The following is a 25501-nucleotide window of genomic DNA, read 5'->3' on the forward strand; positions in this document are numbered from 1 at the left end:
CGGTAAGATGTCGATGTACTTCAGAGTGTGGTGATGCGTAAAATATTTCCACATGCGTTCTTTCAAAGTGCGTTGAAAACGTTCCACGATGCTGGCTTTGGTTTCGGGATTCTCGGTGGTAAAAAAATGAATGTCACGTTTCTTTAATTCTTTTTGGAAAGCTTGGTTCAGAAATTCGGTGCCTTTGTCCGTTTGCCATCGAAGAGGGTGACGATCGCTTTGTTTCAACACTCGTTGCAGGGCTCGCACTAACTCGCTGCTCGATTTGGAAGTCAAGGGCACGACCCAGGCAAATTTGGAAAAGACGTCGATGACACAAAACAAATATTTGTAGCCACGATTGTTGCTGGCCAAATGAGAGACATCGGCTAAATCGACTTGCCATTGATGATCGATGCCTTCCACTCGGGTGCGACTTCTGGCAAACTCGCGTCGAATGGGTTTGTGCAAAGTGTAGGTAGCTTGTTCTTGTAACCATCGTTGCACTTGAGGTAAACGGAGACTTTTCAATCGAGTTTTGGCAGCACGATACAATTTTTGAACTCCTGCGTAACCTGCAGGATGCGAAGGATCGTAGTAAATGCTGGCTAAGACTTTTTCCATTTTTTTTTTAATTTTGTGTGTTTGTTTGTGTGTTGATAAGACACCCACTCTTGGAGGATGCTACTCTTTTTCTCTTGGGGTATTTTCTTGGATTGTAATGCTTTGCGTGTGCGACCGGCAATAGGTGTCGAAGAGGAGGATGTCTGAGCGGGGGATATCGGTTCTTGTTTCACTTCTGTCTTCACTTTCTTTTTCTCTTGTGATGAAGAAGGGGTGGCCATCATCTTTTTAATCCATCCAATTCTGGAGGTAGGTGGTGTTGTTAACTTGCGTACTTTTTCTGGTGCAGTTTGAAACCCTTCTTCTTCTTCTTTTTCTGTCTTGGTCACTGGTATTGGTGGTACTGGTACTGGTACTGGTACTGGTGATGGTGCTGGACTTTTCCTCAAGGTCTTAAAATCTTTCAGAGTGGGTAGAGCTGTTTCGTCTAAAGCTTTCTGGTGAAAGAGTTGCAGTCGTTGCAAAAGTTGACCGTACTTTTGCGATTTTTCTGTTTCGGACAAATCTTGGCGATCCATCAAGGACTGCGATTCGTGTTGTAACTGGGACATCTCGCTCAAATGGGATTGGGAGGTAAATGCGGGGTGCGTTGTTCTTGCCACCGATGGTATTCCATCCATCGTTTGTAAGGTACTAAAGCTAGTTTTCGTCCTTCCATGGGGCTGTCAAGGGTCGATTCTGAGATCTTGGGACTTCCGAAGGCCTTTTTATCTTGCTCCCACCAGTCCTCCCAACATGGTTCCCATGACTCCTTTCAGTATGGGGCCTAACAAGAGGGGCAAAATGCCTCCACGTTGCACTAACATCTTCTTCTTTTGACGAAGGGGAATTTTCTTTCGAACCATTTGGCGAAGAACGTGACGATGTTTGCTTAAGCATTGTTTCTGGTGTTTGGACAAAGGATCGTGCCTTTCAAGACGTTCAAACAACATTCGCACACGGTATCGATGACCTCTTTGGAGGCCGATTGAATGAGTTTTTTCGTAGGGGTGGAGAAGCTTTGGACAGGAAAGATAGCATGTCCCCATGTTTGGCTAAACGTGGTGGTAGTCCTTTTCTTTTCTTTCCTTGGGGTTTTCTGGAGGGTGACATCTTTGAGTCTTCAGGAGCACCAAACAAAACACTGATACCCCCGACTTGGTCACAGGTCTTTTTTATACTGGAACGCGTCGCCACTGTATGTCTTTACGTCGTATCAGTTTGAGGACAGGCATGACACGTCGTGCAGGGGTACGCAACGGACTAAATCGAGCCAGTTCTTGCTTGGACAAATCCAGTAAACTTTGTAACATGCCCGATCTTTCATGGACTTTGATTTTGGGAGAATGTACTTTGTGAGCAGCAGCCACTGCCGCTAAATTGGAGGGTCCTGCCACTGGGGAAGTTCTTTTTGGGGTCATCAACGGAGAAGTTCTTGGTGTGATCAACGTCTCCAAGTACTCTTCAGTTCTTGGTGTCATTAATGGAGAAGTGGATGAACGCGAGGCTGCCGGTGACCGTGTCACTGCCGTGGCAGGTCGTCGTTTGCGAGTGTAATGTTGCGTCCTGGCCGAAGTGCATATCTTGCGACTAGTTTTCTTCTGTGGACTTTTCTTTTTCTGGGGGCTTCTTTCCTTTTTCCGGGGTGGTGGTGTCTGGTCAGAGGAGGGTCCAGCTACTGGAGAAGTTTTTCTTTTTCTTCTTGGGGACCTGGTCTTTTTCTTTTTCTTCTTGGGGCTTCGTTGGACTGTTTTCTTGGGGATAACTTTGGGGGGATTAGGATCCCATCTTAAGAGAGAGCGAATGATGACCCCTCCTAGAGTACCGCTCCCTCCAGGTTTCAAAATGATTTGTTTTTTGGTTTGAGTGTCGATGCGGGGATCGGCCAGTTGGACCAAAGCGACTTTGTTTCGATCGAAAAAGCGTTTGGTTTGATGAGGAATCTGAATGATTCCTTGGAGTATTTGACGTGCCGTCACCGTGAACCATCGTAAGACTTCTTTGAGACTAGCTTCTAAGACACGAGCTCGTGTTTGTGGATGTTTTTCTCGACTGATGCCATACAAGGCACGAATCAATTTGACGGGAAGATGCGACTGAAGGGACGTCATGTTCACACTATGTGTGAGACAGACGAAAAGGGTCTGAGGTTTTTATAGATTTTTTGATGTGGAGTGAAATGAAGTCGAGGACGGAGACGTGTACAGGACAGGCCCTCCGTCTTGGCACCAGTGGTGAAACAAGTGGGTACGAAATCGCAAATCTTCGGGGGTGGTAGGTTTCAAATCGACGAGTAAATAGGCGTGTGGCGTTTGAGTGGCATCGTCGTACGCCTGAGTCAGCCAAGGCGTTCCTAACTGTTTGGCTAAGACATGCACTTGCGATTTATCTCGAGGGCTTTTAAACAAGACCACATAATGCGCATTGAGACTGATGGTGCGATGGGCTTTACTTTGTTGAAACAAATTTTGGGTGATGTAAACGACACTGGCATTACGGTGATGCCCTTTGCGCGTGAACCACAATTTAATTTCTTCTTCGTCTTCTCCTAACATGTCGAAAATGACCAAATGGGTTTGACGGGAGTCAGAGACGATGCCGTCGTCTTCTTTAGGAATGCCTTCCACAAACACGATGGAATCGCCTTGACTTTCTCGCAAGAGGCTGTACGCCGATTGCCACTCTTTGTAACATCACACGATCCGTTGAGGTGGCCGATCGATCAAATGATGTTTATGTTCGATCAAACGTTTGACGAATTCGGTTTTGCCTGAACCGCTACGTCCAGCAATGTGCATGTTAAAGGGATGACGAAGATACAAAGCCTCCCAACTGGCACGATCTAAGAGTTCGTCGATGACTTTGACAGTAGAGGAAGAGGGAGCAGAGACAGCAGAAGTAGCCATTGTGTGCGAAATGTCACTTGTGACACGAAAAAACAAACAAGACAAGAGTTTATATACTTTTTTCAGAACACGTTTATTGAATGTTTTTTTTTTCAAACATGAATACGAAAGACAAAATGACATAAAAGCCAGAGACTTAAGTACAAGAATAAAAGGCACATGATAACCATTAACGTGGAATAAACACAAGTGTCTGTAAAACCACATGTTTTGGGTAATGTTCTAACCAGTTCTATAGTAGGGGGTAAGGTCACACAAGTGTCCTCCCGAAAGGGTCTTTCAGGCCTGTCCACGACAGTTCCGTCCTGGGTGACGGGTTCTTCTGGCACCGTCACTAACACGGGTTGAAAAGTAACTTTTTTCCTTGAACAACTCTCGTGCATACTGAGCCACTTCTTGGGTCCAAGCCTCAAAATCCCATTCTTTCCAGGCACGGACATCTGTCCAATGGGGATGTAAGTCACAAACTACACAGACATCGTCATAAACCTCTTGGGTAGCTAAAAGTTGACGAATCTTTTTTTCCTGTTGAGGTCGAGAAGTATCCAGATGAAACCGCAAGGCTTTGAGCAAAAGGAGTTTTTCGTGACCATTTAAGGCCATTGAGATGGTAAGTACTGATCGTAAAGAGTCCACAAAGAATCGGCTGGTAAACGAAATCCCAGAAAACAAGTCACTAAGACACACACCACTTGTCGACCCAAATTGAATGGATACAGTTCTTGTAATAATCGATGGTAATGATCCACGGTTTGAATATGGTCATTGAGTTCCTTCCACGGAATCTGTTGAATGATATGTGACATAATCCGTGGCATGGCAACTTGATTTTATAGTGTCTTTGTTTCGGAAGCAATAAAGGTAATTTCTAACTAGACATGTTCGTTCTCCAGTAGGGAATTTAAATGTTACATACTGTAACTGAAACGTCAGAGTTTGTCTAGATGTTTCGTCTTTCTCTAAGCAGATTCCATGTAACAAATGTTGGTAATCCTTTAACTCGTCTTCCTCAATGCGTTGCAGTAAATGAATCTCGAAGTATCCAACATTACGAACGTCTAGTTCATCATCATTCACAAACTGAAAATGTTCAACAAGGTCTGACCACTGAAAAAATTTCTGACGAATCAGTCCGCTTATACCATTCAGGTACCAGTGGTTAAAGATCTGGTGACGTAACGGATGCAATTGTTCTGTACGTTTCACTTGTATTTTGACCAGTTCTCGGTAAATCCTTTCTCTCAACTCCTTAGGCAAGCCCAAAATGTTCTCTTGTAAAGTATCCATAAGTATATACACTGTTTTTGGAATCCTTGGGTGGTAGCCAATAGCCTCGTTTACCTTTGTGCCTGATGTAATATCCACTCATAATCAGTCTTCTTATACTTTGGAACAGAGCATAATTTAAAAACGGTTCAATCACTTTGAGTTTGCGTTTCACTTGTATTTTGATCAGTTCTCGGTAAATGCGTTCTCTCAACTCCACAGGCAAAGCACGAATGTTCTCTAGCAAAGTATCCATGAATAGGTCATACTAAATCCTCTTTGGTCTGACACAAGACATGTACTCTTTGCACAAACATGGTTTTACTTCAGTGTCGAATTTAAATCGTTTAGTCACTAATCTACACATTACAATTCGTTCAGAAGTTTCCTCTTTCACTAAGTTGACATTTTGTTCAAGATGTTGGTAATTCGTTAACTCTTCCTCTGGAATTCGATGCAGTAAGTTTACAATGATGTAGTAGATAGAATCGTCCATACCGAACCATTCCTTTTTAAAACCAGGGGGTCGTTGATCAATGTCTGTCCAATGGAACACTTTCAATTGAATCAGTCCTTGTATAGCCTTCAGGTACCAGTGGTTCAAACACCGGTGACGTAACGGATGCAATTGTTCTTTACGTTTCACTTGTATTTTGACCAGCTCTCGGTAAATGCGTTCTCTCAACTCCACAGGCAAAGCACGAATGTTCTCTTGTAAAGTATCCATGAACAGATTATGGTAAGTTACTTCAATGTCTCGGTCCTACTAAGGGTAAGTAATGACAATTCGGTGACCATCGAGCATGTTCAACGTAGGCCGAATCTTGCGGTTCCCAGTGGTGAAGTGACACACCGCAACTGAAGCACTTGACTTTATCTCCTTCGCCCAAGTAGAAAAAGCCGTCTCTGGCTAATTCTTCGGGGGTCGGTCCTCCCAGATACTTAGGCCATTTTCCTTTGAACGATTGAAGACGATTTTCAAAGTCGCAGTATTCCGACAAACGCACAGGAAACGAATATTCGTCTTTCACAGGTTCGTTTCGATGAGGGTTGGGTGACATGAACAGGAGTTTGCTCAGGGCTGGATGACATCCGTAGGGGGGTAGACGTGAAGGTGAACAATCCCCTTTAAAACGAAACCCAGTAAAATGTCCAAGAGGACGAGCGGCATCACTTTCGCATCCCTCAGGTTTGACACCCACAGCATCCCTTTCTATGATAGGGGTAGTGACACTAAAGTTCTCATGATGCTTTACGGCATCGCTAAGGTCACAACGTACAACATCGTATCCATCGCAAGGCTCACAATCGCATTCCACTTCCGAAGCCTCACACTTGAATTGTGCCTTTCTAAACAACTTGTTCTGTGTTGCTCTGAAAGTATTCGTCTTGTTTGCTCGGTCTTGGTAGTCCCAATGAACTATCGATCTTGACCACAGCCCCTTTTTATACTAGTCACAATGCAGTCTCCAGCTTGTACATCTTTCCTTTTTTACGTTTTTTATGTCTTGTTTTGGAAGGTACCGTCTCTAAGGTACCGTCAACATTGTACCGTAGTGTGATGGGTGGAAAGGCCATAGAAAGGTAAGGGCAATGCGGACACCATCGAGTATGTTCCAGAATGGCTGAATCTTTATAGATACATAGATCCATTCGTAACTTCAGTCCGCAAGCAAAACACTGTACTTCGTATCCCAATCCTGACTCAGGTCCCAAGTAAACAAATCCTGTTCTAGCTAAAACATGCGAAGAAGGTAATCCTTCCCTATCCGTAGGCCATTTCTGAAACGTGTCCAATCGACGGGCACAATCACAATAGTTAGGTAAGAAGACTGGAAAATGGTAGGGTTTGAACTTGGAGTTCTCATCGGGTTTCTCACTCGATTCTTGCTGTGGCGAAGTCATCTTTCTGGTGGGTGACTATCCTCTTACAACCAATGTTTTATACCAACGTGTCCATACGGCAAAGTAAAGTGGTTGGGTAGTCGCACTCGCTTCTGGTACACGATTTGATAGACTTTTTCCAAGGGTCGACTGACGATGTGGTGAGTGGGTAAACGTACAATCTTGTTCGGTTGATAGGTGGTCACTTTAAAGTGTTCATCCTCTCTCGATTGCAAGGCTTCTTTCAATACCCCAAAATTGACCACACGACTGGTACGATAATTCAGAGTCAGTCCTTTCACTTTGCACGACGTGTGCACTTCTTGTTTGTCCCGGTATTCGTAGCCATAATTTTTAGGACCGCCACTGACGAAACTTAGAATCTTGTCGTCGGGATGCTCGTCTGTCCAGGCTCCTAAACGGTCTCCTTCGATGTCAGGGTGCTGTTGACTCGGGTGATGGATGTAAATGCAACTGTCCGTGTCAAAGTACAGGACGCGTTCCCCTAACAGTTCTAAAGCTTCGTACAATTTTAAGCGAGCATGAGCTGTCACGTAAGCCGCAATGATGACATTTCCAAAAGGGTCGTCTTGTACAAAGTCCAGATCTTCTTCGTAATTGACCAAGATCAAATCCTCTCGAACGACGTCCACGTGTTTCATGTATTTGGTTTTGTCGTGAATCATCTGGAAGTAGCGGGAAGGTTCTGTCAAATATTCCGTCTTTGGTAAACACGGTCGTTGTGCCATTTTACCCCACAAGCAATTTAACATCACTTTGGCAAACGATCGCCTGCCTTCGTTTTTCTCGATGTGGTCCTTCTTGTTCATAGTATTTCTCTTTGAATTGTATTTGGTCTTCGGGAGTGTGACACCAGCACGGATAGCCGCTGGCTTCTTGCTTCAGTTTCAAAAAGGCATCCACGTAGTCAGCGAAAATGCCTTTCTGACTGGGGTCACCATTGTGGTATTGTTGTGTCTTGGGAAAGTGGCAAATTTCGTACACTTCTAACAGTTGGTATCCCATGTCCAGAGCTTTGAACAATTCTACGCTGACCCAGGTTCCCGTCAAGGCACGTTCTTCCTGGCTGTGATGGCAAGGCTGGTCCTGGTTGCACGTTTCGGCACAAGTACGGCACAAGGGAAACATCAGTTTGCCTTGACAATGGTGAGGTAAGACGGGATGGTATAGGTTCGTGGGAGGCAAAACTTTACACTTGATCAAGCCTTCGTATTGTCGAATGTTTTTTCAGGTCGATGTGTTCCGTCAGCAATTGCGGGTGCCCTACAGGAAAGCGACAATATTTGCACACGTAGGGATACAGCGAACACACTTCCAAGTATTTGATTTCTTCTCCTTTCTCTTCGTCGGCTTGGTACAGCAAACAGGTGGCATTGGTCCTTCCTCCGTACAAACTATTCCTCGGGTTCAGCGGGTCCATGAACTGGTAACTTTCCACGAGGCGTTTAAACTCGGGATCGGTTTTCATACGGTGATCGTACTCGTGTTCCCACATTTCCACCACTTGGTATCCTTGCTGTTCTAACTTTAGGCGTCGCTGACAAGTGTCCTGGTACAAGTCTTCCATGGTTCGTTGTAAAAACTGATTTTTAGTGCTACAGTCAGGGTAACAGACGGGACATCCGTGAAATAAGCAACCGTTAAACTCGTACACGATCTTGGGGTTTTCTAAGTCCCAGCCATCGACCGAATACGTTCCGATGGTCTTTTCACCCCCTCCGTTGCGGGCATGCTGAATCCACTTGTCTTCCTTGTCGCACAAGTAATGTAACCAACGTAGGGCTTTGACAGAGTATTGACGTTTGACAAAGTGAGTCGTTTGAGGGCTGATGACAGCCGCGGTGCTTTCAGGCATGAATCGTTGTCGATGCACTAAGGAACAAGCTTTGGCAATGGTGCAAGCTTCTTTCAAAGGAACGACCCCTCCGTGTTCCATGAACAGTTCTCGAAATTTTCCACAGCAACGTCGTAAAATGTCCACGTCAGAACGACAATACTTTAGCATTTCTTCCTGAAAGTCGAAAGGGTCGGAGGCGTGAGCCTGGTACCAAGCGTAGAAAGCTTCTCGTTGTTCGGTACGCATGTTGTCGGGGTCGTAATAATGAGCCTCAGGTAAATGGGGTAGAACGGCGTGTTGATTGGCTTCCGTATTGAAAAAGTGTGGAAAGTACCCTTTAGCCATTTCTGTCATTCCAAACGTTTTAGGCATTCGGCTCAAAGGCATGGCCAAATAGCTCATCGAATCTTTAAACTGTACTTGTCCCACTTGCATGAAAATGATTTTGGCTCCGTTCAAAGTCACTTTAGGACGCTCGGTGCCTTGTTCCGTATAGTACCTCAAAAGAAACTGTCCATCGTATCCGGAGAAATTGTGAGCCATCACCGTTGCATGACGATGACAATCTCCGTAACGTTCGATGTCCTCTTGGCTCCACGTCTTGTCGATGGGGTCTAAGACCCATTGTGCAAAATCGGCTAACGTGTTCGGTCCCCGAAAGATTTTTTCACGCCCTCCAGGAATCTTGCTGCAGTGAGGGCAATGACTGAAAATAGGTTCTTGAATGCACTTCTCGCACGCTCGATGAGCCACGCAGAAATTGGGAATGTGAATGCCGGTCTCTTGCATGCATTCGAAATCGAAAAAGATGAAATTGCCTTTCTTCTTGTGACCATCCTCTTCCTCTGGTGGAGGTTGGTATTTTTGCACGTAGGATTGGTGTTCCAAGTCCACGATGTGGTGACAAATGTGACATTTTTTCTTTCCTGAACATACGTGTGCCTTGGCACTATTGGTACGTAGGCCTTGTCCACAGGTAGGGCACAATCTCAGGAGTTGACAAGCACATTTCTTCTGTGAACCTTGTGTCTTCAAATGTTGTTGGTAACAGGTAGGGCTGACAAACGTGCGCAGACAAGTTGAACAAGGCACTGGTTCTTCGCTCAGACAGGGTGGTGAGGCCAAACATCCTGGGCATTTCATTCCACAATGCTTGTGTTGCTCTCGATTGTTATAACCATAATCACATTTCTCACAGTAATATCTGTATCCCAGGAATCCGGTGATGGTGGTAATGGTATCGAAATGGTCATCGTGATAATAGACATGAATGTATTTTCCGTCCTTAAAATGTTGGCCTCGAAACAACAGAGGCCCGCGCATTTCTTGAGGGTGCACTTTCAAGGTGTATCGTGGAGCTAGGACATCTTGCAATTTTTGCATCTCAGGAATGCCACAGGGTATGTCTTTGGACAGGCCAGCTTGTTGCAACAGGAGTTCTGCTTCATTTCGTTGTTTGGCTCGATCGGAACGTTGAATAGTTTTCCAGGTTCTTTTCCATTCTACCGTGTCGTTCTTGTTGGCATAGGTTCGTCCCACCACGATGGCACGGGCTAAACACATCTGGTCATGAGTGTTGTTAATTCGGACGAGACTCTTTTTGGTGTTGCGAAGGTCATCCACCAATAACATCTTTTTGCGTCCAGTCCCTTGAGGAGGAGAGACGTGGGTCATGTCCAGTGTGGCTTTAGCATCGGTGATGTCAAACTGATCATTAGATTGTTGTACGTGTTGAATCTCGTCCATGACTTTGGAGGCGGTCAATTCTGCAGGGGTGCTAAACTCGATCCAAACGGGATTTCAAACCGTCGTGTTGTATGGAAAGTCTCAAGCTATCGTCTTCTTTGGGTTGACATTGTCGCTTGAGTGCGGTGAGCAAAGAATCCCACACCCCAGTGATAAACACTTCTGCTTTCTCTAACGGCACTTCAGCCTTGAAATCTTTAAACTTCACCGTGTATTTGTAAGCCGTGGTTCTAAATTTTCTAGAGGAGCGCTTTTCAGTCTCTCGAATGGAATAGTATTTTTCAGGGTTGACTAAGGGTGGTGAACTTGGTTTAGAGGTTTCAAATTCTGGTTCACTCATGTCCTCTTCAAAATCACTGGCATGAATTTGTGCCAAGATTTCAGCCCTGGTACGAGGCGATAGATCACGTTTCTGCCTCTTACTTTCTTCTTCTTCTTTCTTCTCAAACGAATAGGATCGTTTCATCTTGAGTGAAAAACGTCAAATGACTCAAGTTTAAACACCATAGACTAATTTATAGTCATGGCAGACCAGCGTATATAAAAGGGTGTGTGTCTTGTCCTTTCACTATTCATTTCACTCTCAAGCCGAGCACAACGATGGAAGAGACTAACCAAATCGAACGTTTCGTCAGAGCTTTGCGAGGGGTCATTAGAAAATTCTCTTCAGACCAGCCCACGGACTACTCTCCTTCCTTTCGAGATAAAAGTCAAGATACTTGCTATATCTGTCAGAAGAAAGGGCATTGGTCTTCAGAGTGTCCAGACCGTCAAAAAAGAACAAAAACAGGGGCTAAAAAAGACAAAAGTCAAGATACCTGTTATTATTGTAAAGAAAAAGGACATTGGTCTCCAGATTGCCCAAAAAAGAAACAAGAGGAGTTAGAAGAAAAGAGGAATTCTTCAGAAGAAGAGAGAGATTCTTCGGAAGAAGAGAGGGATTTTTCAGAGGAAGAAAGCAGACAGGTGAAGAAAAAGAAACAGGAGAAGAAAAGAAGAAGGGAAGAAAGTGAGGAGGAAGAAGAGGAAAAGAGTGTGACGGTGAAGAAATTCAAAAAACAGAGAGAGACTAAATAAGGAGAAAGAAGAAGTCAATGAACTTGTTATTAAAGTGTTCTGTTGTGAATTGTGAATTGGATTGTAACAATGGATAAAAGAATAAATTAATGATATAAGGTAAGTGTCTTTGAGTTTTGATTTTAAAATAAGAAGCTACACTCACGCACTCATACAAAGACACGTACTATATGGGGTAAAATGGGTTGGGTTTTTTTTTTTTTTTTGAGTTATTGGCAAATTGAAAGGCTATCTCTTTTCGAGAAATGTGGGTGGCCCTGAAAAGGGCCTTTTTATTTTGGTGCAGGGGTGAGTTTAAGCAATCAACTTTAACTGCCTTAAGCCTTTGCCACGGCCAAGGCCTACTTCTGGACTGCGTAATGTTGATGATGATGATTGGGTTGAAATCACTAAGGGTGGTACGGTAGGCTTAGTCACAGGGTTAACGTGTTTAGCTCGGGAAGGTCGTATTCTCTTCGGTCGTAATAAAGAAGTCTGATACATTTGTTTCAGACTTCTTAACTCCGCTAAAATGTCCAACAGTACCGTGACCGTTTGATTTTCACCCTCTTGTTTCTTTGCTGCTACTTCTTCTTGCTGTTGTTGCTGTTGTTTTTTTCTTACCTCTTCTTCTTGCTGTAGGAGAAAAGCTTGTTCCGCTTCCTTTTGTCGTTGTATAAATTTCTCCAATTCTTCTTTCTGTCTCTGTCTAAAATTCTCCACTTGCGGTAATGAAGAAGGTAACGAAGGTTCCGGAACAAATTCTTGCGAGGTAAGAAAATCCACAAAATCCCAATTCACCTCTTCTGAAAGTAAGTCCGGGTTCCCTTGGGCGGTCTCCCCTGCTGGTGCACCCCAATGGATCGTTTTCTGAGTTTCCGTCATGTTGAATCACTGTCGCATAGATTGACTGCACACAAGCGCTAACGAATCTATATAGACCACGTGACGTCACAGACTGCTGTCTTCGGATTGGATGCGAGCTGACTGAATTTTGTAACGCGTGTTCGGATTGGTGAATGAACTCAATCCGTTTCAATCCTTCCTCTACCTATAAATAAGCGCAGTTCACTGCATTGATTCACCTGTTCTCGTCGCTTCAAGATGTGGAGCACAGTCGAATCATCCACCCTTGTGTCTTCCATGATGTTTAGAACGGACATGCTCATGTATGTCCGATCCAAGTGGACCGTTGTCCACAGGACAAACACCAGTCTGTGGATACGTAGGATCTACGTAGAAAGACAAGGATGCCTCAAAAGAGTGCTGATTTACGGGCCAACAGTGAGACGCAGCCTAAGGACAAGAAGAAGACCAATGCGGTGCCCTTTATGTTAATGGATACATTAACATAAACCCAAAAGCCCTTTTCAGGGCCACCCATATTTCTCGAAAAGAGAATGACTTTTCAATTGCCTACCCTTTTTTTAAATTTAAAGTTAAATTTAAATTTAAAAAAAAATTAAAAAAAAAAAACAAATCCCATGTTCAATTTCCTTTGTCCCTAGACAAGCCCAAACTCTATTCCCCATGTTAAATTCCCCTTGTCGCTAGAGTGACCCACGATTTATTCCCATGTTAATTCCCCTTGTCGCTAAAGTGGCCCACGATTTTTCGCCATGTTAAATTTCCATTGTCACTAAAGTGGCCCGGGGGGGGGGGGGTCTGTAATGCTAATTCCTATTGTCGCTAATGTGGCCCCATTCACTACTACTGTTGCAGTAACTTGTATTCTAGGCATTTTCATTATACCATGATAAATTGTAACATTACATGGCTGCAAATTTAATATTGTTGCGGGTGGGTGGCTGCATTAAACAGATTTGGAAATTCGATGGGAGCATACAGATACATCGAAGGTTAAATAGTTGGTTCAGTCCAGGGTTGGTGCATGGGATTTTTCCGAGTCAGAATAATTCGTTATCTCTATTCTCTCAAGAGTTGTTTTGTCTTCAAAATAGCACAATGTAGTTTAATAGTATTTTGTTAACGATCCGTAAATCGGAATAAAACTACTTTTTTAAAGAATTTATTTGACAACTTGAATTCTTGTTCAAAATAATGTTAGGTCCTTACCCCATCCCCGTTTTTTTTTTTTTTTTTATATCTAAAAATACATAATTGATACCATTCACGCACAGGCACATGACTCATGGGTGTGTTTGGAAATAATGATAATACTCCCCAATTAAATATAGAGGGTGTTATTAATTTCTCCCTGGATCAAGTGCCTGTTCATTGATGGGTGGGGTGGGGGATTTTGAACATAAATATAAATCTCTAGCCAGCACATACCAGGTTGTGATTGTAATTTCTCTCATTTCCCTTTTATTAAACAGTTTTTCTTAATGCTTTCTGTGCTAAATGGGATTTGATGATATTCGTCTCATGAAAAAATATTTCGAATTAGTCTGGTTCCCTGGATTTAGGCATTCTTAGTGTTGATTTAAAGGTAATTGCTATTCTTTAGAATTTGAGCATTACGGTGTGGTTGTCTGTGTGTATTTCGGCGACAGTACACAGTGAGTAACTAGGCATTTATGATGATCCGGTAGCGAAATCTTTGATCCGTTCATTTGCACGGTACTTTGTTGGTTCAGGGTCAAAACGCCCCCATAATGTAAGACAAGAACTTCACCATGGGTTCATCTTTGAAGCACAGGGACTTGATTCCGGGGTAAACTAATGTGTACACTCACCAATTAATTGGTGAGTGTACACATTAGTCATAGGAGTCTGACGTTTTATCAATAACGTACGGCGAAATCTCTGACAACATGAAATGACCTTATCAGTAATATGTTCATTTATATTACCGATAAGATTTCATGTTTCATAGATTTCGCCGTACTTGAATGATACAACGTCAGATTCCTGTGACATTAGTTTACCCCGGAATCAAGTCCCTGTGCATTGAAGGTACTTTAAAATAAGACACGATTTATTATTATTATTGGGACACAACTAAAACTTCAGTACTGAGAACTAAATGTAGAGAATATAGAGTAAAATTTGACCGAAGTCTACACGTATAGCTGTCTGCAACGCAATTTTGGTACGCAGTTATTTAAGGGTCATGACCGCTTTGACACATGTACAATATAGTAATCGAACAGATTAGATGAAAAAATTTACGAAATTTTATTTTCCAAATGATTGTGAAAGAAAATAAGCTCATTTTGAATTTGAATTGATCTTAATCTGGGTATTCATTTTTATATACAGTGTCCGATAGGCTAATCGCATTCACTCCGAAGTAGACCGGAAGTTTGCAAGGCACGCAGCAACTGATAAACTTGGCATAAAAGTGGCACATCAAACTCGGTAATGTACTTAAATGGTACATGGATGAAAGGTGTGGAGTGTTTTCTTTACTGTGGTGTTAGTTATGAACAGCTAAATGCGCAGATAGTATCGGAAACTTAGAACGGAGTCATCGAGGGGTCTGACAAGACCTGCAAAGGTAATTGATCGTGCTGCACCACATGCACTTGATTCAGGGGGAAACTAATGTGTACAATCACAAATTACTTTCCCCTGAATCAAGTGCCTGTGTGTTCACCCTGGGCATGTCCCTCCCAGGTCAAGTCGCACATTACTGTAATGCTTATGTCGCACCTTTTGTTCTACATGTAAGATCTCGACGTAGTCCTACCTGTAAGACCCGACGCTGATATTTATGTTGTGAGCGTCAGGGTCTTACAGCCTAACTAAAGGCGCTCTGTAGTGTGCTTTGATGTCGACTAACATCGTTACGAAAGTAAAATTTTCAGGAATATTTCACACAACTGACAACTAAAATAATGACGCTTTTCTACAAAGTAAAGTTATATTGTTTCAGTCAGACTTTACTTAACTATGATGCCTTTTCTCTAATAAATTCAAATTCTCACAAAAGAAATGGACCCGTTTTCAAGTTTCTTTGGCCTACTTTTCAGTTGGCTGGGAAGGGATGAAAGCCGAGAATGCCGAAATCGGATAAAGTTGAAACATTATTTTTTAACGAAACGAATAAAAAAAAATATTATGCCTATTGGAACTGTAAGCAACGGTTCGTTTCGTTCAAGAAACATATCCCAGACATCAACCTACTTGAACTTACTTCAGCATATCTCGACTACCGTCGCATTGCAACAAATTCAGATGTATGTCAACGGAATGTGAAAATGCATCCATTTGCTAGTGTCATATTTTCATTCCACCAGGATAAAGACAGCACAGTAAGTATATTAATTACACATAAATTAGTGGAAGAATGTTGATATAGGCTGCCAAATGTGTGAGATGTTCCTGAAACTTTGGTTACTCATTCCGATGTCAACGACATCGGAACACACTATACAAGGCCGTTACCTATGTGCTATGTCTTACATGTAGGACTAGACCTCGACGCTGATATTTATGTTGTGGTCGTCGAGGTCTTACAGCCTAACTAATGGCGCTGTGTAGCGTGTTTTGATGTCGACTAACATTGTTACGAAAGTCAAATTTTCAGGATTATTTACACACAACTGACAACTGAAATAACAATGTTTTTCTGCAAAGTAAAGTCAGTGTTTTAGTCAAACTTTACTTACTCTGATGTCTTTTCTCTAATAAATTAAAATTCTCACAAAAGAAATGGACCTGTTTTCAAGTTTCGTTGGCCTACATTTCGTTTGGCTGGAAAGCGATAAAAGCCAGGAATGCCGAAATCGGGTTAAGTTCAATATTATTCTTTAACGAAACGACTGCTCCTGGTGGCCTAGTGGTTAGAGCGTCCACCTCGGGTGTGGGAGGTCGTGGGTTCGATCCATGGCCAAGTCATACCAAAGACTTACAAAAATGGTACTAACAGCTGCCTCACTTGGTGCTCAGCATTAAGAGGTTAGTGTTAGGACTGGTTGGCCAGGTGTCAGGACAATGTGACTGGGTGGGACATCATGCTACATGTCTGCAGCATGATGCCCCATTGCTAGACATCACTATAAACTGCCACACTGCAGACATCGTAGCGATATGACTGAAAAATTGTTAAAGCTACGTTAAAAATCAAAGTCACATCACACATCATATCACTTTAACGAAACGAATAAAAATATATTATGCCAATTGGAACTGTAAGCAATGATTTGTTTCATTCAAGAAACATTTCCTCAACATGAACCTACTTGAACTTACTTCGGCATACCTTGACTACCGTCGCATTGCAACAAATTCAGATGTATGTCAACGGAACGTGAAAATGCGTCCATTTGCTAGTATCATATTTTCATTCCACCAGGATAAAGACAGCACAATAAATTAGTGGAAGAGTGTCGATATAGGCTGCCAAGTTTGTGAGATGTTCCTGAAACTTTGATTACTCATTCTGATGTCGTTGACATCGGAACACGCTATACAAGGCCTTTATTTGGATAGTAAGATATAGCACTAAAACAAAAAACATGTGCTGTCTTACATTGTAGGACTAGTAGCACCTTATGCTGTGGTCCTGCAGTGTAATACAAGGGCTTGTATCGTTGCTAAAATTGACCTGTGATACATGTACTATATAATAGTTATATTGCACATGTATCACAGGTCAATTTTAAGCAACGGTACAGTTATATAGTACATGTATCACAGGTCAATTTTAAGCAACGATACGAGCCCCTGTGCAATGTAAGACATAGTTATGTTTTAGTGGTCGAGGCCCTAAGCATAAATATCAAGGACGAGGTCTTACATTGTAGGACTACCAATGCTGAAGTTATGCGAAAACGCTATGCTGCATTCTGAAGACAATGTTGCACACACTAAAAAGGTTGGTGAAATTGATGTGTGTTCATGGTTACCATAGTAACCAAATAGAGAAAATGGGTGGAAAAGTAATTTTTGACCCCAAAAATTTGAATATGTTGTATACTTTTCCATCAAATATAGTTATTCTAAATGTGTACATGGACAGTTAATTTATTTCTACATATTACATTGGGGCCCAGAGTGGCCGAGTGGTCTAAAGCACTCTCTCTTACGGATCACTGCCATCTCACCTCTGTCTGCATGGGTTTGAGTCTAGGATTTGGCCAGTGTGGGTATGTGAGAAAGCTTGCCACTAGCTTCTTGAGGGTCGGTGGTTCTTTCTGGGGATTTCCCGGTTTCTTCCTCCACCATTAATACTGGCCGCCATGTATAGTCTATCGTGTGCAGAAAAATGGCATTAAACCCTACAACAACAACAACTTTTCCATCAAATATAGTTATTCTAAATGTGTACATGGACAGTTAATTTATTTCTACATATTACATAGGGGCCTCGAGTGGCCGAGTGGTCTAAAGCACTCTCCGTTACGGATCACTGCCATCTTACCTCTGTCTGCGTCCATTACGGATCACTGCCATCTCACCTCTGTCTGCGTGGGTTCGAGTCTAGGATTCGGCCAATGTGGGTATGTGAGAAAGCTTGCCAGTAGCTTCTCGTGGGTCGGTGGTTCTTCCCGGGGTTTTTCCGGGTTCTTCCTCCACCATTAATACTGGCCGCCATGCATAGCCTATCGTGTGCTGAAAAATGGCATTAAACCCCACAACAACAACATATTACATATCCTCATTTCATTACTTTTAGGCCTATGCTAGATAATTAAAACTTTACTTTCAAACATGTTTCTACATTTCAGTATGGTACAATATTTAGATGGTGCAATATTTATGTAGTTATTTTTCACAGATTTTCTCCATATCAAACATAATTCTATTCACTTACATAGTTCATTGATAAGAAACAAATAGTAAAAATACTGAAAAGTGATAAATAGTTATAAATTTACTGTGGTTGCCGTAGCAAACAAACAAGTAATGTTAGTGTTTGAACGGTTTAAAAGACTTTTTAAAATAATACTGTTGGCAGAATCTTTTATCCAACTAAATACAGTATTCATTGTTCAAAGAACTCAATGTTATCAAGTTGTTTTAATTATGAAGGTAAAATAATAATGATAATGTAGAACAAGTGTGTTTGTCATGTTTTAGGGTGAAGATAATTCTGTTTATGCAATGAAGTCAGACTAACGGAAAACTAGTTATCTCATTTGAAAATTGTTGAAAGTCAGATGTCTTAGAGATTTTTATGTAAACATCTCTATAAGCAATTACTGTTGGTTGCAAGAATAAATTTCTCTATACATGTGACAAATGTAATAACTGACACAAAATCCATCTGCATGTTTGTTATCAACTGCAGTGGACTCTATTATTTCATCATATCATGTAAATGAAAGAAATATAAATTTTTCTTTCAAAATAAAAATTATTATATGCTCATTTTATTCTCCGTTAACTTTACATTATCAGAATCGTTCAATATTTTATGATATTGCACACCTTCATATTGCACCCACGCGCTGGACACGTGTGCCCAATAGTGTATTAGGAACTACTTTGTAAATAAATCATGTATATTCGCATAGTAGACACAATAAGTTTTAGTTGATTAAATTTGTTTCTGAATGAAAAAAAGCAGATGTTTCGTGGACTGCAACATACCAACTGTGTTGCTACATTCCACGTTAACTTTTTGATACATTGTTTAAGATTTTGTGATGGACACCAGATTTAATAAAATTGCTTGGTACCTACAAATAACATGCAAGCTATAAAGGCATAAACTGTCTCCTTTCGCTGATGATAAGAATGGCAAAAAAATAAACTTACAGTTTTACATCCAAAATTTCCCCAAATGTACTTTCTTAGTTCTGCAAATCCGAATTACATGAGCTATGTCATGAGTTCTCAAGCTTGATAATCAAGTCGATTACACATTTCGAAATTGTACTGTAATTTCGGCTATATTCCAGGTGCAATTACTTCTTCCTTACTGTACTCAAAATGAAACAAACATTAAATTCAATAGCGTCTTTTTGATAATTGCAATTGAAACACTTTATATTTTTCCCACATAATGATTTCAAATTGTCAATGACAGAACAAACACACTTGCAGATGTGAACACACTTCTCCCGCGCCAATTCAATCCGATGTATTTCATTTACAATTTGCACAGATGAATCCAGTCCAAAATCACAAACTTTCATCGAATCAAAACAAAATACCAAAATCTATTCATTCCAGATCAGATGGAAAAGTTGTTGCAATGCGCATTCATTCACAATATGATTGCAAATTTCAATTTTAACTAGACACGCCATTTTCTTTTCAAAAGTTGTGTCGCGTGCGCGACTTAAGTTAAAATTTATCTGGGCGGAGTTATGTGCGCATTAATAATGAAGTTGTGTAATGATAAATCTGCGCTTGTGTATTTAGTCTGGAATGCGGCATACATTCATTTACATTGTATCTTGTAGTGTTTTTGTTTATAGAATTACACCTTAGGTAGAATAAAAAAAATGAGCATATAATAAAAAGGTTACTGCATTTGTTTGGGAAAATATGAACTTGTTTTGTCGGAAGGATATACTGCACTCCCAAGGTCATGCAGTATTTCTTCCTAAAACTGATACATATTTTCCCATACAAATGCAGTAACCTATAAATACTGTTAAAAAAGTTTGGATTTCATGCATGGAATTAATGCCTTTTAGGGTTATTTTTAGACTCAGACTACATAAACTTTTCTTTTTGCCAGCATCATTACTAAATCTTATGTACATCATAACATTCCTTTACTATCTATTAACATGCAGACTGAATTTGATTTCTTTAATAGCTTTTATAATTAACGCATTCTTTAATATATAACAGCAAATATAGTTTTTGAATAACTTTCTTTTCAACTCAAGTTATTTTAAATTCTCATTTTTAATACATCTTTTAAAGTTCAGTTATCTTTTTGGTTTTTTCAGACCATTAGTTTGGTCTGCCTTCCCAACTGTAGTTGTACCCATAGGCTTAGTGTATTTGTTCAAGGTGAATGCTATTCGTTACAGTTTTTAATTTTTGTTTATTTTCTTTCATTAAGTATTTTTTTGGGGTAGCTTGTATGGGTTGTGCCTGTGCGCTTTCTCATATTGTAAATTTTTTTTTTGTTTTCTTTAAGTCAGCGAACATAAATTAGACACACCTCCAGGCATTGCTTTTGTCTGCCATTTTTCTCCAACATGCTCCTTGTGGCAATAATGAATTGATTATGATAAGTATTTACAAATTTTGCAATGACTTGTTGATTTCTCCATCGATAAGGGTGAAAAGAAGACAGTGGGAGCCTTGTAATTCTGACAGTTGATATTCAGAACATCTAAATGGAGGAATTAGATTTATTCCTTTCCTGAAACATTGACAATACTTTGATTGATAAAGACCTTTTTGTGGTCGCATGTACGATCAGCTGATTATAGAAACAATTGATGGCAATTACAACATATTTGTTTGCATAAACACATGTAGAAAGTATTTCCCATTGATGGCTTGAAGAAAAGAAAAAAAATTGAAATTGAAAAATATATATAAAAATAAATGTTTCTAGAATATGGGTGGAGAACCCACTAACTTGTGGGTTTTTGATGTGTATTATTTTTCTTGTGTAGGATGGACTGAACCCCAGACTGTATTATTTTAATGTTTGAAAATTTACATGTTAATGTTTGATTGTCCCAAAAATAATAATTTATCGTTTCGATCTTTCAGACACTTTAGTGACTGTTTACTTTCTCATTCTGCTGAAGGAGGGGTGGGGATACAGACATGTAATAATAAAGAAATACCAAAACAATGGTTTCATATAAATATAGTCAGATATATTAAGCATGCATTTACATGTTTACAGACCACTGGTGGCCTAGTGGTTAGAGCGTCCACCTCAGATGCAGGAGGTCGTGGGTTCAATCCCCGGCCTAGTCATACCAAAGACTTATAAAAAGTGGTACTAACAGCTGGCTCGCTTGGCACTCAACATTAAGAGGTTAGTGTTAGGGCTGGTCGGCCTGGTGTCAGGAGATTGGATAATGTGACTGGGTGGGACATCGTGCTACATGTCTGCGACATGATGACCCAGTGCTAGACCACTATAAACTGCCCCACTGCAGACATCGTTGTGATATGACTGAAAAATTGTTAAAGCTACGTTAAATAAAGCCAAATCTCGCACACAAATCACACACATGTTTACATCAACAGACATCACTGATCAAAATTCTGTCTGACAAACCTTAAAATTATTATGTACAACAGTATACTTATAAACAGTAATTATTTACAATTTTGTTATTAATTTTTAATTCATTTACTTCCAAGACAGCATAAACATTAGCCAAATAAAATTAAAACGGTTAAGATTATATACTAAATACATTAGCATCTAGTGCAGTCAATTTCCGTTTACATGAATAAGTTTTTGAGCAGCTTTGAAATTGATTTTTATTATTTACTGAAATAAAACACTTTTGTTTATAATACACGAACTTGAACTACAATATAAATATTGTCTGCTGCAGTATAATTTATGTAACTTTGTAATTTTACATTTTTAAGAATAATACAAATCATTTTTAATAAAGATATCACTTAACTGAAACATATTTATTTGCCAAATACTGCATGTTTGTCAGAGGTTAACAGGTTGTCATGTAACGTGATTTGGTAGGCGGAGCAATCTATCATTTTGCATGAGGTCAGTTGTGTTCTGAATTTACTCCCTGAGGAACTGTATTGCTTTTTTTGGGCTACCTGTGGGTATTTTAAATCTATTACCAACATGACAGCCGGCTTGAAAATCTTGTTGTTTTTGCACTGTCCTCCTGAAAAGTATGGTAATATTGACATGGGGATTTTGCTATGAGACTTTTTATGATGCCAGGTGTGCTGTTAATGGAAATGGTGCTTTCTGAGTCTAATATGGCCGCAGTGGTAGCTATCTTGAAAGTGATTTCATACTGTATAGTACCTATTTCTCCAGAACAAGGTTTGATATAATCATGGGGTTTCCACTAAAAATTGTGCTGGTCAGTAGTGGCCATCTTAAAAATCTTTTTGTTATTTTTGTTCATAAATGGATGGCCTTATTGATACCTAAGAGCAGCAGTAAGTTAGTTGGTAGTGCCACACATTTGTACATGCACAGGCCGGCCAGGTAAACTGTCTTAGTGTGTCCATGGGATATGTACTTAGTGTCTGTATTCTTTTATATGTCAAGTCAAACTGCAGATAACAGCAATCCTGATCTGCTGTAGGATAATGTACCTGAAGATCAGAGTCTCTGTTTTTTGTTCGACTGATTATTCCTAACAAACTGCATAGACCCAGATCTGCCAGTGCTTATGCTACAGCAGATCTGGGTCTGTGCAGTTTGCAGTTGGAGTCTTATAAGTGATTATATCCAATTTCCTTTGCATGATATAGTTGATATTGAACTAAAGGTGCCAATAAACCCAACATAAATAAAACTAAATAATACCAATATTTGAAAAAAGTAGGGATGGTCTTATTGGCATAGTATTTTTGCCAGAACACTATTATAACGGTATACAGCTGATTCTGAATGAAAGTGATGATCATCTGACCTCTAGCATGGCACCATAGTGGCCATCTTCAAAATCATTTTAGTGCTATTCTTCCTACATGAATAATCATATACAGACATGGGATTTTAAACAGTTGTTGCGATATTTAATTAGTTCTGAATGAAAATGGTATAGATTTGATGACCACCATATGCATACTTTTGAGAAAGAGTTTTGAAATTCAGGCCTAATTGACCTTGGTATCAAGTCAGAGGTCATAACGTGGATTTTTTTCTACTTCATTCAACTTGTGAAAACAATAAATTTTACATACAAGTAAATTACGAATTTATATTTATTTGTATTTCAATGAACAAGTTGATAGTGAGCAATCCGATACTGACCTTTAAACTAAAGATGTTGGGTGCAACAGCTCAAGGTCAAGATCACAATGTCCCAGCTGGAGTCAACTGATTTCTAGAGTCTGCCATGCCCAGCTTGTGTGTGTGTATAGTGTGTATAGTGTGTGTGTGTGTGTGTATATATATATATATATATATACATGAATATATACATGTATATATCATCACAAGAGGAAAGTGGGTATATTGTATTGCTATTGCTGTTCTCATACATAGATGTATGTTTTCTTATTATTTTGTTAAATGGATATTATTCATATTATTCATGTATTTATTTTCAGTATATAAATGAGAAAATGTTAAACTCTTCTGGAAATAGTGACCTCCTGATGCTGTGGAAAAAATCAGCCAAGATGGAGTGGCATTTATTGAAGATAGAAAAATGTAAGTTGTTGATAAATGGAATGAAAAACCATTGCTCATCTTGTAATGTTTTGCATATGTTTTCATTTCAGTCCATTTACAGGTGCTGTATATTCTACCACAGATATGTATAGGGTGGATAGTGTTTACATTTTCCATTTGGTTAAGCTTCTATAGTGTACCATATCATGTACAGAATTAATTGTCTTTTAAGAATACTTTTGTTACCCATGCTAGCCAAACTGTTTTCATTTTAACTCACAGTGAATGCATTTAATAATTATCTTTTTGGGAAATATTGTTATATTGTTAACCCAGATGATATGCATTGTTGGTTATTTTGCACCTGTGATACCGAAACAAGGTATTAATGATATAAGAATTTTCAACTTGTCTGACAGTCAATAATGAAATTTCATGATGTATTCATTTTCATAAAATATTAAGAAATTACAATAAAATAGGTTCAAGTCTTGTTTTCATTTCATATTTGCATGCATATGAGAAGTAAATTTTTCTAGAATCTGGCAGAAAAGTATGCTACACTTTGCTTAAAGTTGAATTTTTGTATCTGTTTTGGAGGAAAGATTTGACCCAATGACCCAATTGTAAATTTTTCCCAATTTGAGAGTAAAAATTTCCAGTTTGAACCTAAAAATGAATTAGTGTCCTTTGCTATACTATATATTGACTTATGTAATACAGTGGAACCTGTCTTGAAAGACCACCCCTTCTGCCAAAACATAATGGTCTCTCATGACAGGTGGACTCTCATAACAGGTTATAACACTATATAATCTCTAAATCTGTACACGGAGAACCTGGTCTCTCAAGACAGGCGGTCTCTCATAGCAGTGGTCTCTCAAGACAGGTTTTACTGTAATAGCAAATACTATGGAAATAGTGCTGTGGTAAAATCTGGATACTGTTTGATTTGAATCCAGGCCTTACAGCTGGAATCAATGGTTTTGGTCAGGAAACCAGACTGACTTTACTGGAGAGCCTCAGACGCTTTAAGCTGCTCATATTTCTTTATGCAAAATATCTGCATGATCAAGCTACTGCTTATGGTGGCACATTACAGTTTCGTATTTTGCATAGGGTTTGATTTTTCAAGAAAAAGAATTTGCCAAGTTTCCCTTACTGGTTATACTGGCTGTTTAAAAAAGACCTTGTATATCTTAGGCATGGTTAAAAGAACTTGTAGTTCCTTCATTTTAGTGGATGATTGATAGGTATATTATGGGTTATGGAGTAATACAGCTTGGCATTACTTTATATATGCACATATTAAATACTCCTAGCTCTGTTTGGTCATTTTCACTTCCTGGACTTTAGAGGTAAATTGTGAAAAGAAAGAGCTGCTAAGTTTTTTTTACATTTTATATATTTGGTAATTCATTGAGAATAGATTGCCATCACCAACAATGAAACAGAAAAAATTATTATATCACATTCTGAGATAGCAGGAAGCCATTGAGCTCTAAAGCATTCAGAACTTCAGTTTGGAAAACTCTACTGAAGGTAATTAATGTCTGTGTGTATTTTACAAACTTTTTAGTTGAACATAGCCTTTACCATTGATGTGTCAGTCTCGATTAGACTTCTGAATTTTTGAATTCATGTTTTCCAGCTTGACATTGTAAGTACATGACATTTCTTTACACCATACTGTAAGCCGGTTTGACATAGAGAAAAATATTTACTGTCTTACTGAGAAGATCTTCTTAGGGTTGGCATGTCTATAACAAATGTAGCAAGTAACTTAAAATTGAAGGTAACCTAGATTAAAATTTAACAGGTTCATTATTAGCTTTTGAATGAAATGACATTTTTCTTCAGTCAGAATAGGGTACATATCCAGAAAGTGTGTCTGCATGTGTGATTTGGATTTTGAACGTAGCTTTAGAAAATTTTCAGTCATATTGCTACAATATCTGCAGTGTGACAGTTTATAGTGGTGTCTATTACTGGGTCATCATGCTGCAGACATGTAGCATGATGTTC

The 25501-nt window shown here is 39.8% G+C and overlaps 1 protein-coding gene across 1 annotated transcript in view; it reads left to right on the plus strand.

Annotated features, from left to right (window-relative positions):
* Nucleotides 1-14064: 14064 nt before the first annotated feature.
* LOC149777902 (uncharacterized) overlaps nucleotides 14065-25501 on the plus strand; it is a 122370-nt gene continuing 110933 nt past the window's right edge. Inside the window, exons 1-3 of the mRNA XM_089938996.1 lie at nucleotides 14065-14217; nucleotides 14524-14761; nucleotides 23413-23515. The gene's annotated coding sequence lies outside the window, so the exon portion shown is untranslated. The remainder of the gene's footprint in view (nucleotides 14218-14523; nucleotides 14762-23412; nucleotides 23516-25501) is intronic.

The sequence above is a fragment of the Sinohyriopsis cumingii genome, chromosome 17, assembly GCF_028554795.1.
Source record: "Sinohyriopsis cumingii isolate HCF-2022 chromosome 17, ASM2855479v2, whole genome shotgun sequence".
NCBI lineage: Eukaryota > Metazoa > Mollusca > Bivalvia > Unionida > Unionidae > Sinohyriopsis > Sinohyriopsis cumingii.